A 20,953-nucleotide genomic window follows, 5' to 3' on the forward strand; every position below is an offset into this window, starting at 1 on the left:
GTTTCTGCCATTTGTCTCATTGAATGTACACACTGCTAATGGCCCTGTCTCACGGTGAGAGTCCACCCACGAGTGATCCCGAGTGAAAGAAAAAATCAAACTCGTGGTTGTCTACGAGATTCCAAGTTTATGTTCACGAGTTTAAACAAGTTCCCATGTGTATGTCTAAGTTTGCCGTTTACTTCTCATTTCTGCGATGTACCAAGTTCCTCTCCGGAGTTACCAAGTTCCTCTCCTGAGTTACCAAGTTCCTCTCCCGAGTTGAGCCAACAACGACTACCGATGTGTGGAAAAATCATCACATGGTAAAAATAATGTCATGCAGGTTTTTTTTACACTATAAAAAGACCCAGCCCGAAGAACGATCTCGACCCGAAACATCACCTATTTCTTTTCTCCAGAGATGCTGCCTGACCAGCTGAGTTAGTCCATCATTTTGTGTCTATTTTCGGTTTAAACTGGTATCTGCAATTCCTTCCTTCAAACTTTTAGAGCTGTTTATTTCAAGAAACAATCCTTCCAAACTTGCATTCAAATGTCCATTTGAACTGCATTTGTTCAAGGTCTGGCATCAATCATTGAAAGGCATAGGCTGTTTTGTGTCGAATTTTTCTTGAATTTTTTGAAGAGGTTACTAGGGAAATTGACGAGGGTAAAGCAGTGGATGTTGTCTATATGGACTTTAGTAAGGCCTTTGACAAGGTTCCTCATGGAAGGTTGGTTAAGAAGGTTAAACTGTTGGGTATAAATGCAGGAATAGCAAGATGGATTCAGCAGTGGCTGAATGGGAGAAGCCAGAGGGTAATGGTGGATGGCTGTTTGTCGGGTTGGAGGCAGGTGACTAGTGGGGTGCCTCAGGGATCTGTGTTGAGTCCTTTGTTGTTTGTCATGTACATCAATGATCTGGATGAAGGGGTGGTAAATTGGATTAGTAAGTATGCAGATGATACCAAGATAGGGGATGTTGTGGATAATGAAGAGGATTTCCAAAGTCTACAGAGTGATTTAGGCCATTTGGAAAAATGGGCTGAAAGATGGCAGATGGAGTTTAATGCTGATAAATGTGAGGTGTTACACCTTGGCAGGACAAATCAAAATAGGACGTACATGATAAATGGTAGGGAATTGAAGAATACAGTTGAACAGAGGGATCTGGGAATAACCGTGCATAGTTCCTTGAAGGTGGAATCTCACATAGATAGGGTGGTAAAGAAAGCTTTTGGTATGCTAGCCTTTATAAATCAGAGCATTGAGTATAGAAGCTGGGATGTAATGTTAAAATTGTACAAGGCATTGGTGAGACCAAATCTGGAGTATGGTGTACAATTTTGGTCGCCCAATTATAGGAAGGATGTCAACAAAATAGAGAGAGTACAGAGGAGATTTACTAGAATGTTGCCTGGGTTTCAACAACTAAGTTACAGAGATAGGTTGAATAAGTTAGGTCTTTATTCTCTGGAGCACAGAAGGTTAAGGGGGGACTTGATAGAGGTCTTTAAAATGATGAGAGGGATAGACAGAGTTGATGTGATCAAGCTTTTCCCTTTGAGAATAGGGAAGATTCAAACAAGAGGACATGACTTCAGAATTAAGGGACAGAAGTTTAGGGGTAACATGAGGGGGAACTTCTTTACTCAGAGAGTGGTAGCGGTGTGGAATGAGCTTCCAGTGGAAGTGGTGGCGGCAGGTTCGTTGGTATCATTTAAAAATAAATTGGATAGGCATATGGATGAGAAGGGAATGGAGGGTTATGGTATGAGTGCAGGCAGGTGGGACTAAGGGAAAAAAGTTGTTCGGCACGGACTTGTAAGGCCGAGATGGCCTGTTTCCGTGCTGTTATTGTTATGTCGTTATATGTTATATGGAGAGGAACTGCAGATGCTGGTTTACGCCGAAGAGAGACACAAAATGCTGGAGTAACTCACTGGGACATGCAGCATCACTGAAGAGAAGGAATGGGTGACGTTTCTGGTCGAGTCCCTTCTTCAGACTGAAAAAACTTTTCGACCCTTCTCTCCAGAGATGCTGCCGGCTTGGCTGAGTTACTCCAGTTTTTTGTGTCCAGTAAGATTGTTTTATTCCTTTAATTTATCTCTCATCAAAACATTGGTAAACTTCTAACAAAAAGATTAGGTAAATTGAACATTAACGTTATTTTTCCCCCCGACAGCAAGGTCCGAAGACCAGAGGGGTAGCAGTGTGTGTCTCTCTACTCACCCAGTATGTCCGTCAGAGCAGCCGTCCCACCGTCGCGACTTAAACTGTATAAAAAGCATCAGCTCAAAACATTGCTGATTGGGCAGATTTGACCAGAAACCACCCCTTTCACACTCACCCCAGCGCTGGGAAACAAAGTTTTCAGAGCCCTACAGTAACCCCAGCCCGCCCACGAACCTCTGAATGAAAGACAAAGCTCAAACTCTACACCGAGGTCAGGATCGAACCCGGGTCTCTGGTGCTGCCAGGATGATAAAAAAAGTATCAATTAAAAGAATTGAAACCAAAAGCTACTGATGATAAATTTTTATCAGTTAATAAACAGCATAAGCAACTTGAGAACATTTAATTGATAAAAGATTTCCTGTCTGAATTGGTTTAAATCTTGTATTTTTACCCATCTTTGGTATGTGCATAATGAGGTGTGGAAGGGACAGCTCTGACCTTTAGTCGTTCTTGTTATGCACTCAATGTGCAGGACTATTTGGTTATTTTTCAATCATTATCCTGCGATAGGAGAAATAAACAATATGATCGCTATTGACATGCTCTGTCATCATCTATCCATGCAGAAATTTCCACGCGGTTAATATAATTGATAGCGGCAGCTTTTTAAATCCTTCTTCCCCATTTCGTCACAATAACCATTTTAATTTTGCGCATTGTTATTCTTGTTACCCTGGATAAAAGATTTTTATCCCATAAATAAGAACCAATAATAGTGAGGTGCTTGCTTCAGATTCTTCTGTTCCTCTGATTCTCTCTCTGTTTCTCTCTCCTGTCTCCCTTCTCCCCCTCCCTTTCTCCCCCTCCTCTCTCCCCCTCCATCTCTCCCCTCCCTCTCTCCCCCTCCTCTCTCTCTCCCTCCCCCCTCCCCCATCTCTCCCTGCCTCATCACCCTCCCTCCTCTCGTCCTCATCCCTCTCCACCCTCTCCCCCTCCTCTCTCCCCTCTCCCATCTCCCCCTCTCCCTCTCTCCCCTCTCCCTCTAACTCCCCCCCCCCCCTTCTCCACTCTGTACCACAGTTTGTACCATAAAGCGTGTATAAATTACGCTAATCTATGCACCATGGCTGTAAGGGTACACCCTGGCTTGCTCAGAGAGCCTGTTTACTCCAGTAATGGTGACTTGGGACCTGTTGCAGTGAGAACATTAAGAACGCAGGCTGGGCAGGCAGCCAGCACGGAGCGGGCCGATCGATGGCTTATCATTTCAATGATATAGTGAGAGAGAGCATGGGTTAAAGCTAACTTGCAGCCTGGTTGCACTTTGAGGCAGTGGGGGTGGGGGGGGGGGGGGAGTTGGGGTGACTTGGTATGGGAGACAAGTGTAGGAGAGGTGTACTGACTGTGTGGGCAGACACTTTGGTAGTGATTGCCCATGGGGTTCACTGTCAAGGACTTCATAATGCAGAGAGCATTATAAACAGTTGCTGCAAAAAAATATTTTGTGTGGATCTGGTATATCTGGGTATTGAAAGCGCTTCTGGTCTGCAGTGTGCAATAGTCACCAAAATACACTGCATCTTTAGAAAGGAAAAATACAAAACATGTCAATCCCACTGGATAGGCCTTAGTCATGGTGCTGTACAACACGGAAACAGGTCCTACGGCCCAGCTTGGCCGTACCGTCCAAGTTGGCGTCTTGGGGTAGTCCTATTTGCCTGCATGTGGCCCATAGCCCTCTAAACCCTTCCCATCCATTTATCTGTCGTTAATAACCTCAAGAAAATATTAACTCTAAGTGAGCTTGCTTCAGTTTTCTGGGTTCAACTCAGAGAGAAGTCTCCCCCCTTTCCAGGGTTAATCGCTCCACTGTTATTGTGCACTCTCTGCATTATGAAGTCCTTGATAGTGAACCCCATGGGCATCATTACCAAAGTGTCTGCCCACACAGTCAGTACACATCTCCTACACTTGTCTCCCGCAGTAAGTCACCCCCACCCCCCCCCCCCCCCCCACCCACCTTTCCCTCCCAACTCCAATCCCGTCCCGACCCCCTGGGAAACTGAAGGGAGCGACAATCAACTGCCATGGATACAAATAATGTCATACACAAGAAAGGGCAGATGCAGGTTAAATAAAGTGAACACACAGTGCTGGAGTAACACAAAGACGCAGCAGGATTTTGGAAACGTCATCCCGTCACCCGTTCCTTCTCTCCAGAAATGCTGCCTGTCCCGCTGAGTTAAAGAGTGCCCATGGTAGACTCACGAGTCACTACGGTAAACTCACGGGCTACTACGTTCTTACAACGAGTTTAAAAGTTTTAAATTTTTACTTCAAGAGTAAATTTAACTCGTGGAAATCTTTCATAATTTTGAAAGATTTTCACGAGTTAACAAGTTTCCCGAGTACCTGCCGTTAGCGTTACGAGTCGCTAAGTTACGTCCACGAGTTCCTACATTCCCGCTATGTTAATTCTACGTGATTACCACGAGTTTGATTTGTTTTAAACTCGGGATCACTCGTGGGTGGACTCGCACCGTGAGACAGGGGTTTAAGGCTATCATGGTTATTGACCTCCCCATCATCAAAGGGACCCACAGGAAGCTACCTCTTAGAAGGAAGTTCAAAGACACACACCAACCAACCTGGCCATCATGCTGCTACGTGCGGCGTGACTTTAGAGAGCTCGGAAAAATGCTGAATAGCAAGACCTTCAGGGTTGTTATCTCCGGTTTGCTTCCAGTTCCTCGTGCTGGCGAGAGCAGGAACAGGGAGATACAGGACCTGAATGTGTGGCTGAAGAACTGGTGCAGGGGGCAGGGATTTAGATTCTTAGATCACTGGGATCAGTTTTGGAGTAAGGGGGAACTGTACAAAAGGAACGGATTGCATCTTAACAGGTGGGGGACCAGCATTCTGGCATGCAGGTTTGCCACTGCTACACGGGTGGTTTTAAACTGAATAAGGGGGGTGGGTTGTCAAATGGGATAGTCGAGGACAGAGTTAAAGGGAAAGATAGTAAAGGGATGGTTAATGACCCCCAGAATTAATGGGAAAGGAAGCTCACAAAGGAATAGGAGCATATGGCCAAGTGTAATAGGGATCGATGTGAAAGTTGAGATGCGTAAGGAATTAAAAGTATTGTATATGAATGCGCGAAGTATAAGAAGTAAAGTGGATGAGCTTGAGGCTCAGTTAGAGGTTGGTAGATATGACATTGACTTAGACTTAGACTTAGACTTAGATCCTTTATTTGTCATTCAGACCATTCGGTCTGAACGAAATGTCGTTGCCTGCAGCCATACATGTAATAATAAACAACAAAAACACACAATAAACACAAATTAACATCCACCACATTGAGTCCACCAGGCACCTCCTCACTGTGATGGAGGCAAAAATCTTAGGGTTACTGCCTCTTCCCTCCTCTTCTCCTTCTGCGCTGAGGCGATACCCCACCGGGCGATGGTAAGTCAGTCCTGCAGCTCACCGAGCTCAGCGAACGGGCCGTTTCAAGCTCTGCGGCCCGGGGTGGTCGAAGCTGCCGCCCTCCAGTCCAGTGGACGCAGTTGTTGCCGCTGGAGCTCCGGAAAACAGGCACCAACCTGTGACCTGCGAGCTCCCGATGATGTCGTCCACTGGCCCGCGGCCGAGCCCCGGATTCAGGTCGCCGCCGCCAGAACGCCGCCACAGCCACCGGAGCACCGTCTCCGCCCCGCGCCGGGCCGCCCTCACGGGAGCACCGTCTCAGCCCCGCGCCTGGCCGCCCTCAAGGGATGGCCGTTCCAGCCCTGAGCTGGGCCGCCACAGCCACCGGAGCGCCGTTCCAGCCCCGAGCCGGGCCGCCATCACGGGAGCGCCATTCCAGGCCCGAGCTGGGCCGCCACAGCCACCGGAGCACCGTCTCCGCCCTGCGCCGGGCCGCCCTCACGGGAGCGCCATTCCAACCCCGCGCCTGGCCGCCCTCAAGGGATGGCCGTTCCAGCCCTGAGCTGGGCCGCCACAGCCACCGGAGCGCCGTTCCAGCCCCGAGCCGGGCCGCCATCACGGGAGCGCCGTTCCAGCCCCGAGCCGGGCCGCCATCATGGGAGCGCCGTTCCAGCCTCGAGCTGGGCCGCCCTCACGGGAGCGCCGTCCCAGCCTTTGAGTCGTGCCGCTGCCACCGGAGCGTCTCAGCCCCACGCCGGGCCGCCCTCACCGGAGCGCCGAGTCGTGCCGTTGCCCGAACGCCGCCACAGCTCGAAGATGGCCAGCCTCGCGTTGGTGAGTCCTGGCTGGCTCTACCTCCGGAGCCTCAAGGTCGGTCGCAGGTTGGAGACCAGCAGCTCCGCAATTAGGCCTCAGCACAGACGGAGGCAGAGAAGGGGGGATACGACAAGAAAAAGTCGCATTCCCCCGAAGGGAGAGACAGAAAGCCCTGTTTCAGCCCCCCCCCCACACATAACACAACCTAATAATCAAAAATGTAACTAAACAAGACAAAAAGAACAACTCAAAAAAGTAAAAACAGACGGACTGCAGGCAGGCCGCAGCCGTGCAACAGCGCCGCCACTGTAGGGATTACTGAGACGTAGCTGCAGGAGGATCGGGCCTGAGAACTTAATATTCAGGGTTATACATCCTATAGAAAGGACAGGCAGGTGGGCAGAGGAGGGGGGGTAGCTCTGCTGGTGAGGGATGGAATTCAGTCCCTTGCGAGGGAAGACATAGGGACTGATGAGGTAGAGTCACTGTGGATTGAGTTGAGGAATTGTAAAGGCAAGAAGACACTAATAGGTGTTTTACAGACCCCCAAATAGTAGCCCGGATGTAGGGTGTACGTTGCAGCAAGTGTTAAAACTGGCATGCAACAAAGGTAATGTGGTGATGGGGGATTTCAATATGCAGGTAGACTGGGAGAATCAGGTTCGTTCAGGACCCCAAGAAAGAGAATTTGTAGAATGCTTCCGAGATGGATTCTTAGAGCAGCTTGTAATGGAACCGACCAGAGAAAAGGCAATTCTGGATTTAGTGTTGTCCAATGAACCATATATGATAAGAGAACTCGAGGTAAAGGAACCGCTTGGAGGTAGTGATCATAATATGATTAGTTTTAATCTGCAATTTGAGAAGGAGAAGGTTAAATCGGAAGTGTCAGTGATGCAGTAGAACAAAGGGGACTATGAAGGCATGAGAGGGGAGCTGGCCAAGGTAGACTGGAAAGGGATCCTAGCAGGAATGACGGTGGAACAGTAATGGTAGGAATTTCTGGGCATAATCCGGAAGATGCAGGATCATTTCATTCCAAAAAGGAAGAAAGATTTTAAGGGGTGTAGGAGGCAACCGTGGCTGACAAGAGAAGTTAGGGATAGAATAAAACTAAAAGAAAAGATGTATAACACAGCAAAGAGTAGCCGGAAGTCAGAGGATTGGGAAACTTTCATAGGACAACAGAAGGAAACAAAACGGGCAATACGGGCTGAAAAGATGAAGCACGAAGGGAAGCTGGCCAGGAATATAAAGAAGGACAGTAAAAGCTTCTTTAGATATGTTAAGGGAAAAAGAGTAGCAAAGTCAAATGTGGGTCACTTGAAGGCAGACACGGGTGAAATTATTATAAGCAACACGGAAATGGCAGAAGAGTTGAATAGGTACTTCGGATCTGTCTTCACTAAGGAAGACACAAACAATCTCCCAGATGTACTGGAGGACAGAGGTTCTAAGGGGGTAGAGGAACTGAAATAAATTTTCATTAGGCGAGAAATAGTATTGGGTAGGCTAATGGGACTGAAGGATGATAAATCCCCTGGGCCTGATGGTCTGCATCCCAGGGTCCTCAGGGAGGTGGCTCCAGAAATAGTGGACGCATTGGTGATCATTTTCCAATGTTCAATAGATTCAGGATCAGTTCCTGTGGATTGGAGGATAGCTAATGTTATCCCACTTTTCAAGAAAGGAGCGACTTCGGTGATGGGAAAGATGCTGGAGTCAATTATTAAAGAGGTAATAATGGGGCATTTGGATAGCAGTAAAAGGATTAGTCCAAGTCAACATGGATTTATGAAAGGGAAATCATGCTTGACTAATCTTCTGGAATATTTTGAGGATGTGACAAGTAAAATGGATGAAGGGGTGCCAGTGGATGTAGTGTATCTAGAATTTCAGAAAGCCTTTGATAAGGTCCCGCACGGGAGACTGGTGACTAAAATTAGAGCACATGGTATTGGGGGTAGGGTGTTAACATGGATAGAAAATTGGTTGGCAGACCGGAAGCAAAGAGTAGGAGTGAACGGGTCCTTTTCAGAATGGTAGGCAGTTGCGAGTGGAGTGCCGCAAGGCTCGGTGTTGGGGCCGCAACTGTTTACCATATATATTAATGATTTGGAAGAGGGAATTAGGAGCAACACTAGCTAGTTTGCAGATGACACAAAGCTGGGTGGCAGTGTGAGCTGTGAAGAGGATGTTAGGAGGGTTACCTGGACAGGTTGAGTGAGTGGGCAGATGCGTGGCAGATGCAGTATAATATAGATAAATGTGAGGTTATCCACTTTGGCGGCAAAAACAAGGGGGCAGATTATTATCTCAATGGGGTTAGGTTAGGTAAGGGGGAGGTGCAGCGAGACCTGGGCATCCTTGTACACCGGTCACTGAAAGTTGGCTTACAGATACAGCAGGCAGTGAAGAAAGCTAATGGAATGATTGCCTTCATAACAAGAGGATTTCAGTATAGGAGTAAAGAGGGTCTTCTGCAGTTGTATAGGGCTCTGGTGAGACCACATCTGGTGTATTGTGTACAGTTTTGGTCTCCTAATTTGAGGAAGGACATCCTTGTGATTGAAGCAGTGCAGCGTTGGTTCACGAGATTGATCCCTGGGATGGCGGGACTGTCATATGAGGAAAGATTGAAAAGACTAGGTTGTATTCACTGGAGTTTAGAAGGATGAGGGGGTTCTTATAGAAGCATATAAAATTATAAAAGGACTGGACAGGCTAGATGCAGGAAAAATGTTCCCAATGTTCGGCGAGTCCAGAACCAGGGGCCACAGTCTTAGAATAAAGGGGAGGTCATTTAAGACTGAGGTGAGAAAAAACTTTTTTCACCCAGTTGTGAATTTATGGAATTCCCTGCCACAGAGGGCAGTGGAGGCCAAGTCACTGGATGGATTTAAGAGAGAGTTAGATAGAGCTCTAGGGGCTAGTGGAGTCAAGGGATATGGGGAGAAGGCAGGCACGGGTTATTGATAGGGGACGATCAGCCATGATCACAATGAATGGCGGTGCTGGCTCAAAGGGCTGAATGGCCTCCTCCTGCACCTATTTTCTATGTTTCTATGTTTCTATGTTACCACTGGGAAGAAGGTGCAGAAACGTAAAAACCATTACTTCAAAGTTCAAAAACAGCTTTGTCCATGAACCATCATTGTTCTTGAACCACCCTGTACAACCCTAGCTGCAATCTTAACAATAACCCTGCCTTAGCATGAACCACTATGGATTTCTCATAGGTTGCACCATGTATATACACTTGCACTATTTATGATTTGGTTACCTAGTATGACTGATAATATATATTATTATTGTTTACTTATATGTGTTTATTGTATGTTGTGTTAATAGGCCTGTAAAACTAGAGTAAGTAAGAATTTCATTGATCCCTTCGCTGTACCTGTGACAATTAAACACGCATGACTCTTGACTTGTTCAAGATAAAAATAACCTTTCAAGACAGTTTACGAATTAATGTAATGCCCTGCACCAACTTATATCCATTGGTATCTGGATATGGTTCAAAATATCTTTCGATTTGTCACTGTCAAGCACCGATAACTGTACCCTCCAGTTGTTGGTGCCCTATGTAAATTTATACCTTCTTATAATGCCTCCTAAGAGAAGTCAACAATATTGAAGCACTGAAAATAAATCACATTTAACAATTCAACCAAATATTAAGCTCCCTACCATCATTAAAGTTATAACTACATACAGTCCACGTTACTTAAATAATTATATGGCCCTGTACACTGAAGATTGATAGCAACATAATTATTAAACTCAAAATATAATTTGATTTTTCAGTAATGAAACCTTTGCACAATCTGATCAAATCTGTGGCCGTAGTGGAGGGGGATTTGTGGTGCATTAATTATTAAGAATTTAGAATTAGTAACCTCATTGTGTCGACTTAGACAGATCACTATTTTTTTTTTTTCAAAACAGAGTCCGGAAACGATATATCCAAAAGCTCAGAATACATTACTTGATTTGTAACTTGTTTAGATGTGAGTCCTGTTCCATCTTCAAAGCTCAAATTTGGTTTGCAGAGAATGTGAAGAGTTGGGACCAATTCAAGCAGCAAATCTTCTGATCTTGTGACCACATTCTGCACTTTTACGTCAATTTTAATTCCTTCCATGCCTCATCCATTTACATGTACCCACCCACTATCTTGTTAGACAAAAGAAGAACAGGGTTCCCCATTACTTTCAGCAGATAATTTTTAGCAAATTCCTTCAGCTTCAACAAGATTCAACCACCAGGCACACGTTTGTCTCCTTTTTCAGGATTTCAAAGCAAATACTTTCTTTGTGGCTCCCTCTCTTCTGTTCCCACCCATCATGCCACATCTTTTGGCACGTTCCCGTGTGGCTACAGAAGGTTAATCACCTGATTTACCTCTTCTCTTCGCTCATCCAGCGAGCCAAACTGTTTTTTCAGTTGAAGCAGAGATGCACTTCCAATTTAGTGTACTGCAGTTTGTTTGTTTTCTGCTCCAGATTCCAGCATCAGCAATCTCTAGTGTTTCCAGTATCTATAGGTTCTTTTGCCCATTTTCATTTGATTCCTTGGATTTCTCTACAGAGTGCCATTTTTTCTACAGTGGTAAGATGCAACTGCTGGGCCTACAATGCTGGACACGAGGAAGTAGTTGACAGGACACTGGAGGAAATGGGTTTGGAGGAGCTCTATTGACCAGAGGAGGTCAGAAGCAAACCTGCAAAGGAAAACTTTTTCCCTTTTGAAAATTTGAGCTTAGTTCCAGATGACGTTCGAATAAAATAAGATTTATCATTGGAACATGACAATGTCATGGAAAAACTCAACAGGTCTGGCACTATCTGGGACCCCCGACACGAAACATCACCGATCCATGTTCTCCAGAGATGCTGCCTGACCTGCTGAGTTACTCCATCACTTTGTGTCTTTTTTGTAAACCAGTACCTGCAGTTCCTTGTGTCTCCTTCCTTCTGCCTTTGCTATTGAAACTGAAGGTCATGGGAAGGGGACAAGACATCAGATATTTAAGTCAGTAATTAAGTCAGTCAACGGCTAAAATCTTACCTAATGTTTTGGTGTTTCTGCTGTTTAGTTTAGTTTAGAGATACAGCACGGAAACAGGCCCTTTGGCCCACCAGGCCTGTGCCGACCAGCGATATCCACTATCGTGGATCAACACTATCCTACACCCATTTACATTTATACCAAGTCAATTAACTTACGTCTTTGGAGTGTGGGAGGAAACCAAAGATCTCGTAGAAAAACCCACGCAGATCACAGGGAGAACATACAAACTCCGCAAAGACAGCACCCATAGTCGGGATCGAACATGGGTCTCCGGCGCTACATTCGCTGTAAGGCAGCAACTCTACCGCTGCGCTACCGTGCTGTTAACCAAGGTGTAGATGCCACCAATTACAGGAAGGACGTGGAGGCCTTGGAGAGGGTGCAGAAGAGATTTACCAAAATTTCGTTTGGATTTGAGGATATTAACTATAAGGAGAGGTTGGACAAATTTGATTGTTTTCTCTGGGGGGGTATCAGAAACTGAGGAGAAACCTAGAAGAAGTATATACATTTATGAGGGGCAAAGATAGGTAAGAAAGTCAAAACATTTGCCCCAGGGTGGAAATGCCAAAGACTAGATGGGATAGTTTTAAGATGAGAGGTGCAAAGTTTAAAGGAGATGTGTAGCTCTTTACACAGAGAGTTGTGGGTGCCTGGAGCACACTGCCAAAAGCAGTGGAGGGGACTGATATGAAAGTGGCATTGAAGAGGCTCTTGGATAGGCACATGCATATGCAAGAAATAGAGAGGTGGAGATCATGTGCAGGCAGAAGAGACTATTTTAACCTGGCATCATGTTCGGCACGGACATTGTAGACCGCATGAACTGTTTCAGTATTTTATTTTTCCATGTTCTATATGCTAACACATTAACAGACAAATGAAAAGGAGACAACGTAAACAACCTCTCCCATGTAGTCCATGCAATAGCTCTGATCAGTCTTTTCACAGTGCGCAGCTCTGGCTTCATCATGAAGTGGAGGACTGGGTGAGGAGATGGGAGGAAAGTCACTGATGGTCCTATTTCCCCGACCTCAATTGCCCGAATGTGCTTCTTTGACAGTATACTTAGAAGAAAAGTAGTAGTCTGTTGGTTTATTGTTGTCAAATGTATCGAGACACAGTGAAATGGTTTGTTTGCATGCTATCCAGTCCAATCATACTACACATAACTACAATCGATCCATGCCTAAGTTCACCAAGTTTCAACAAAAAAGAAAAGGGACCATACAGTAGAGTAGCTGCCTTACAGCGCCAGAGACCTGGGTTCAATCCTGACTACGGGTGCTGTCTGTACAGTTCTCCCTGTGACTTCATGGGATTTCTGTGGGTGATCCAGTTTCCTCCTACCCTCTAAAAACATACAAGTTTGTAGGCTTCAGTAAGTTGTAAAATTGTCCCTAGTGTGTAGGATAGTGTTAGTGTATGGGGTGATCACTGGTTGGCGTGGACCTGGTGGGCTGAAGGGCCTGTTTCCACACTGAATCTTTAAAGCCTAAAGTAAATCTCTAATGTAAAGTCTAACAAAATACCAGAATACAGAAAACAGAGAAAATTACAAAATATTTCAAGGTCCAAAAAGATTTAGGTTGGAAGATCAGAATGATACCCTAGTATGTTGGCAAAGCATTCAGTAACCTATTAATAATGGGAAGCATTTGTTCCTCAATGTGTTATGTTATTTCAAGCTCTTGTATCTTTGCCCGATAGGAAAAGGGAGAAGAGGGAATGGCTGAGGTGAAAATGGTCCTTGATTATGTTGGTTGCCTTCCTGAGGTAGTGTGATGTAAATGGAGTTGATGGAGGTGAGCTGGTTTGTGTGAAGGACTGGGGTACATGTACAACTCTCTGTAATGTCTTGTGGTCTTGTGCAGAACTGTTGGTAAACCAAGCTGTTATGCATGTTGATAGGATGCTTTCTTCATAAGAGACATGTCGAAACACCTTAGCCTAAAGGGCCTGTCCCACTTTCACGACCTAATTCACGGCCTCTGCCGAGTTTGCCCTTGACTCATACTCGCAGCATGGTCGTCATGAGGTGGTAGGAGGTTGTAGGTGGTCGTAGCGGGCCGTGGCTAGTCGTAGGTACTCGTGGCATCAAGTTGGTCGGGGCGTTTTTTCTAACCTGATGAAAAATGTCCACGAGTAAAAAAAGGTTGTGACTTTGGTCGTGTAAGTGGGACAGGCCTTTTATGAGGAAGTAGAGGTGTTAGTGTGCTTTTTAACGTGTTGCTTCAATGGGCTTCATCCAGGACAAATTGTCGGTGATGTATACGCCAAGCAACTTGACCATCTCCATTTTGGCACCATTGATGTTGACTGGGGCAAGTGCACCAACTTGCTTCCTGAAGCCAATAACTAACAGCTTTGTCTTGCCGATGTTGAGGATCAGAAAGAAACAGCATAAAAGCCAAGGAAGAAGAGTGAAACAATGAGCAGCAACAGGGAAAAGAAAACCAAAAGCATTCAGATAACAAATGGAAGGCAAAAAGAGATGCTGATACAAGGGAGAGGAAGAAAGGCCAGTTCCCATAGAATGATGATTCTCATTGAACATTTAGCAAACACGGTCTGATGTCTGATAATCTCGAGAAACATGGGTGGGAGATGCAGTGGTAGCAATTCTCCGCAGCTAAGTGTATTAAATGCACAATATAAAAGCAAAAACACGCTTTGCTTCTGAAATTCAGTCCCATTCAATTCAATAACTGAGCCATAACTCCCCAATGCACCTTATGAATTCATTACATGGCAAAGTGCAGAAAGGCTTGCTCTCGTAATCAGTTTACTGCTTATGACATGGTTCTTTGCAGTACTTTCGAGATGTTGGATAGCTGAAGCATAAACACTTTAATGGACCGTTTCTTGAGATGGAAACTGGAACAGATTTATTAAAATAACAAATAAGTAATAGACTGATACAATAGTTTTCAATTTTGTATGGAATATTCAACATAGTTTTAGGGCATAAAACGTGTCACTTAAAGAGTTGATCATATTGAACTTAGACTAGCTTCTGCCCATAAACTCATTCATGTTGCGATACATTACAGTTTATAAACTCCCAGACACCATATAAGCTGCAGGATCATGTTACAGGAGAATTTGCCATGCAGGTTTAATTTTAATTTAGTTTAGAGATATAGCGCAGAAACAGGCCCTTCGGCCCACCGAGTCCGCACCAACCAGCGATCCCGGCATATAACACTACCCTACACACACTAGGGGCACATTCTGAAGGCCCAGAATAGGTGACATTTTGAGTCAGGACCCTTGTTCAGACTGATTGCAGGGGTAATCCCCCCTTTTTATAGCAGTCATTATAGTTTTATAGTAGTCATTAAGCCATCTACAGTTCCCGTGCAAAAGATGCAGATTCTAAATCAATCAAAATCATCACCTGATTTTTTTGCAAGGTGTGAAGAGTCCAGATATTGTTTTGCAAACACTAGCGTTTGATCCGCCAAGGCCTGCTGGATCTCCCAGTTGCTAACCACTTTAACTCCCCTTCTCATTCCCATACTTTCTGTCCTGGGCCTCCTTCATTGCTAGAATGAAATCACATGAAATCTAGAGGAACAGCATCTTATATTCCATTTGAGTAGCTTCCAACCTAACGACATGAAAATTGAATTCACCTATTTTAGGTAACTAACCAACATATCTCCCTCTCCCCCTTTTGCCCCCTCGATTTCCTGTACCCCACCTGGATGTGCACCCATTTCTCCCTTTCCCACTCTCCCTGTCCCCTTCCACCCATTATCTTTCCTCTGGTTTCACAGTCTGTGCCTCTTCTATTCTTATCTCCATGTGTTTGGTCTTTTCTTCGCTGGAATTTGTCCAACCATCTGTCAATCAAAAATCCCCTTCACCTGTATCCACCTATCACTTGGCAGACTTTATCCTGTCCCACCTCTGTCCCTCCCTCCTAAGGATCCCCAATAATCCTGCATCAAAGCTCTTTCCCATAGTCTTTTTTCCTTCTGGAGGCATTTTCTCATCTTTTTCCAGACGTAAATGTTTAATCACTGAAAGTTCCCCCCCCCCTCATTCCTCATTCAAAATCAGTCTGAAGACAATCACAACCCAAAACATCGTCTATCCATTTCTTCAGATATACTGTCTTCAGCAGGACAGGCAGCATCTCTGGAGAGAAGGAATGGGTGATGTTTTGGGTCGAGACCCTTCTTCAGACGCCTTCTTCAGAGATGCTCCTTGACCCGCTGAGTTCCTGCATCACTTTGTGTGTTTTTTTGAAAATTGGTAATTGAGGTTGTAATCTTCATCGCAATCCATTCAGTGTAGTTTTCAGTCTTGTTATCTTTAAGCTTAGATTAAAGGGCCTGTCTCACTTACGCGTCCTTGGCTCGCAAATTACGCGATATCGTGGTCGTTTGAGGCGATCGGGCACCGTATGGCTGCGCGGGATCGGTCCCACTTAGAAGCGCGGAGGGGTGTGGAGTTGAGCGGGGCCGGTCCCGACATCGCGCGGGGCTCCGAAATTCTTGCAGCGAACAAAATCTTTGCGCGCCAATGGCCTGTCGCGGAACTGACGGCCAAAGTGGACAGGCCAAAGACCCTGGCGCGACGCAACATCTCACCTTCAATAGCAGCAGAAGCAGGCAAATGATCGCCGAACTTGGCCTGTGGCTCACGGCCGTTGCAGTCCGGATCCGCCCCCACTTCTACTCCCAGAGCAGGGCCAAGAAAATTGAAGATAGACACAAAATGCAGGAGTAACTCAGTGGGACCGGCAGCATCTCTGGAGAGAAGCAATGGGTGATGTTTCGGGTCAAGACCCTTCTTTTCAGACTGAAGAAGAGTCGCGACACGAAACATCACCCATTGCTTCTCTCCAGAGATGCTGCGGTCCCGCTGAGTTACTCCAGCTTTGTGTCCATCTTCAAATGACGTCACGCGCTCCAGACGACTGTGCGTACGCATGTAATCGCGCCCAACCTTCACTCGACCGTCTCGGCTCAACGCGACCATGAGGATGCGTAATTTGCGTGTCAAGGACACGTAAGTGGGACAGGCCCTTTAGGTTTAGAGATACAGCATGGAAACAGGCCCTTCAACCCACCGAGTCCGCGCCAACCAACGATCCCCAGTACAATAGATCTACCCAATGCACTAGGGACAATTTACAGAAGCCAATTAACCTACACACCTGCATGTCTTTGGAATGTAGGACAAAACCTGAACACTTAGAGAAAACCTACATGGTCACAGGGAGAACGTGCAAGCTCTGAATGGACAGCACCGGTAGTCAGAATCAAACCCGGATCTTTCGCGCTGTAAGGCAGCAAGTCTACCACTTCGGCACAGTGCCAAGCAGGACTTTCTGACATGGACTTCCACTTGGTTCTAATTTGCAGGTGGTATCAATTTCTTCTTCACAATGTCCATGTTTATAAACTGTTCTGTTGTCATTGTTGTGGCCAACGATTTCTGGTCAGTTGTCATAGCTGAAGTTCTTTGCAATCTTGCAGGTGAATTTTCTCATCTTCTTCCAGTGACGTAAACGTTTAATCACTGAAAGCAAATAACATCAAGCATACAGCTGTGCAACTAACAACACAGATGTGATGCTACGTATCTGTGATGGAATCTCAATTAGTGATAACTTTAGTATATTTCTTCCAGTCTACTGGAGGCAGCAAAACCCTATTGCAGATTGTTATAACCGTCCCTACTTTCCAAACAGGTTCAAAGAGAATTTTACCAAAGTGTTGGGAAAATAGTCTTAATTGTCAGACAGAGTAGGATGATTACTCAACTCATTATCCTAAACAGGACTTTCTGACAAAGATTCTCTTCTTATTTTGAGGTTTTCATTCATGCCTTCATGGTGCCAGAGTTGTCAGTTTGCCAAGTGTAGTCTGCCACAGTTATCATCAGCTCAATGAAATATTGGGCAAAATACAAGTTGCTGGAAGAACTCAGAGCATCAGGCAGCATCTGTGGATTGAAATGGAGAAACGGTGTTTCAGATCAGTATCCTTCTTTAGCCAATTTACAGCTAATTTCTATGTCATTATGAGCAGTTCACATAATCTCTTTTAATATTCTCAGCTCTTTCTTGGATCATGTAAACATTAGGCTATTTTTCCTATTTGTCAGTATTCATTATAACTCAGCTTAACAGCAGTGAGTGGGGGCGCCGTTGAGTACGGCTGCCCAGCCTGCAGCTGTCCATCCTTTCACCCCTTTTACATTTTTTAGTATGTTAAAAGTTTGTTTTTGGAGGTCTAAGCTATTTTATGTGGGGGGGGGTGGGAGGGGGGCGGAGGGAAGGGGGTAAACTGTCCCTACCTGGTCAGAGTTACGGCTTCTCTCCGAGCCGTATTTTCCTCCTTCCTCGCGACCTACCACCTGGACTGGAGCGGCGTTTCCTGCCGGGACCGGCCAGAATCTTCAGCTTCGGCGGCAGCGCAGTGCTGAAGCACCATCGCGGAGCGGGCGATGCCTTCAAAACTGGCCGCGACTAAAAATAGGTTGCCGTTTTAAAAATCGGTAATTTTTTAGTCAAAGCCGGTTGCAATGCTAGTTGAATGTGGTTGCCGGAGGTTGCAGGTGGTTGCCGGAGGTTGCAGATAGTGGAAGGTCTTTCCTGCAACCTCCAGCAACCACCTTCAACTAGCATAGGTTGCCGTTTTAAAAATCAGTAATTTTTTAGTCGAAGCCTGTTGCGATGCTAGTTGAAGGTGGTTGCCGGAGGTTGCAGGTAGTGGAAGGTCTTACCTTCCACTATCTGCAACCTCCAGCAACCACCTGCAACCTCCGGCAACCACCTTCAACTAGCATCGCAACCGGCTTCGACTAAAAAATTACCGATTTTTAAAACGGCAAATTATTTTCAGTCGCGGCCAGTTTTGAATTTTTTGAAATAATCGCCGGAACATAGAAGAAGTGGAAACCACTTTCGACCTTTAGGGAGACTGACAAAAACCTCCGAGAACCTCCGGGAACCGCATGGAAACCTTGGGTGGGGCGCAAAGTCTCCAGAGGTTTCCGTTCAGGTTTCCTAAGTGGGACAGGGGCATCACTCTATTTTCCTGTGTAGGAAGGAACTGCAGATGCTGGTTTAAGCCGAAGATAAACACAAAAAGCTGGAGTAACTCAACGGGTCAGACGGCATCTGTGGAGAAATGTTTGTGTAAGCTTTTAGTGTCAACTCTACATTCCTAATGGTCTGCTCGATGGTGGGGCCCATTGACGACACTCATCGCAGCTTTGGATCGCTAGCAATCAGAACAGTCGGACCATTTCAAAGTGCTCTCTCTGGGCTAGATGAGTCAGCCTCTCCGCCCATGCATACAATGTCTTGGTGTCCTGCAGTCTCGGCAAACTGAGCATGGAACTTTGGCCTCTGGTCTTCACCTGGACCATGTCCATGTCGTACCCTTGGAAATCCACATCTTGCCACTCCCTCCGTCATACAGCCTTGATGCATGCTTGGTTTTGGCAGTCTTCTGCAGAACGGTTACTGCCCACTTCCAATGCACGGCAGTTCCACAGCTGTAAAGTGGCCTTTTCACGGGGCGACTTGACGCAAGAGTTAACCGGAGTTTAACATCGTGGGAACCTCGTGCGATAACAGTGCGGCATTCGTGGACCACCGTGGACCACCGTAGCGCTAACGGCAGGTCATCGTGTAACTTGGTCACTCGGGAGAAAATTCAAGAAAGTTTGAATTTCTCCAAGAGTGACTTGTACACTTGTGGTTGAGTATTGCAACATTATATGAACGTAGTGGCCAGTACGATATCCGTAATAACTCTTGCGGGTACCGTGGGAACTCCTGCGAACGGTGAACCCGGAAGCTGGACAGAGGGAACAGTAGGTGAGTAAAAATTATCTTATGTGGGATTGAATTTAAAAAATAAATAAAAATAAAGATTTGCATCCGCATATGGACATCAACTTATTCATGAGTTATGTTAATGAGATTCAAGAAAATAACTATAATCTTTAAAAGGGACTTTAAAAGGGACTTTACTGAAAGGTTACGCATTTTTATGGTCCGTGAAAAATTTTTCACATGTACTTCTTTGAGAGATACAGGTCGGAGTCCTCGGGTCCAGGGGTCCGGAACGCTACCAATCAATGTTGTACAGAGACCCGTGTAAGGAGTGAACTGCACATGCTGGTTTAAACCGAAGACAGACACAAAAAGCTGGAGTAACTCAGCGAGTCAAGCAGCATCTCTGGAGAAAAAAAGCTGATGTTTCGGGACGAGACACATCTTCAGACTCAATTCCGATTAGGCTGTCTGAAGAAGGGTTCCGGTGTTGGGGGAGTCCAGAACCAGGGTCCCAGTTTTACAGTCTACCGTGGGAACTCTTTAACTCAGTAAAGTAAAGTAGCCTTTATTGTTATATCAGCTCACAGGCAGCAGTTGACTGTTGCAACATTCAGTTTCCCAGGGGGTCGGGACGGGACTGGAGTTGGGAGAGAAAGGTGGGAGAGTCGAGGGAGAGGAGGGGGAGACAGATGGGGGGGGTCTTCATTTACTGGCGGCGGGTGTCTGTCACTGAAACAGGCAGGTGAGATTTCACATCCACCTTGTGTGTGCCTCTCTCTCTCTCTCCCTCCCTCTTACACAGGCTGAGAGACTCTGCCTCTGTGAGTGTACGTCTCTTTCTCCCCCTCTCCCACACACAGTAAGACCGAGGTACTGTGCTCAGTCCATCTGTGTCTCCCACATACACAGTAAAATATGTCTCCAAATGAGCCAATTCAACCAAGGGAGGATATATATAGTGTGTGAAAAAAAAAGTTACATCATTTGTGTCACGTGTAGTTCACGATGTTCATTCAAGATTTAACGGGAAAGCTCGGGAAACGGACAAGTTCACTCGCACAAATAGCAGAAATGCCGAGTACCGTGGGAACTCTTTATCTACTGCCGTTATATCGTGCGAGACTCGTGCTGGACCACGACCTCTTCACTCTGGTGACATCTTGCGTCAACTCGCCCCGTGAAAAGGCCGCTTAATCATGGATCTTTCCAGTTGGGACATTTTGTTGTAAGACGGAAAATCTTCTTCAATAATCTGCAGTGGTAATTTGCTGTTCCAGGCTTCTGATTACTTTCTCATGGCAATGGCACTACCGTCCCACCTCGAGGTGTCAAATTGACGCAGCAACACAACCTAATTTTATATTCATGGCAAAGTTAGGCCATCGGCCCATCAAGTCTACCCTGCCATTCAATCATGACTGATCTATCTTTCCCTCTCAACCCCATTCTCCTGCCTTCTCCCCATAACTCCTAATACCCAATGGATGCCACAGATTCAACGCCGTCTGACTAAAGATTTTCCTACTTATTTCCTTTCAAAAGGTACGTCCTTTTATTCTGAGGCTATGGACCCTGATCCCAAAATACATTCAGGGAATTGCCTTCTCAAAACTGTCTACTTCTGACCAAAATGTCCACTGATGAATTATGGTTTGCGAA

The sequence above is a fragment of the Amblyraja radiata genome, chromosome 4, assembly GCF_010909765.2.
Source record: "Amblyraja radiata isolate CabotCenter1 chromosome 4, sAmbRad1.1.pri, whole genome shotgun sequence".
Classification (NCBI taxonomy): Eukaryota; Metazoa; Chordata; class Chondrichthyes; order Rajiformes; family Rajidae; genus Amblyraja; species Amblyraja radiata.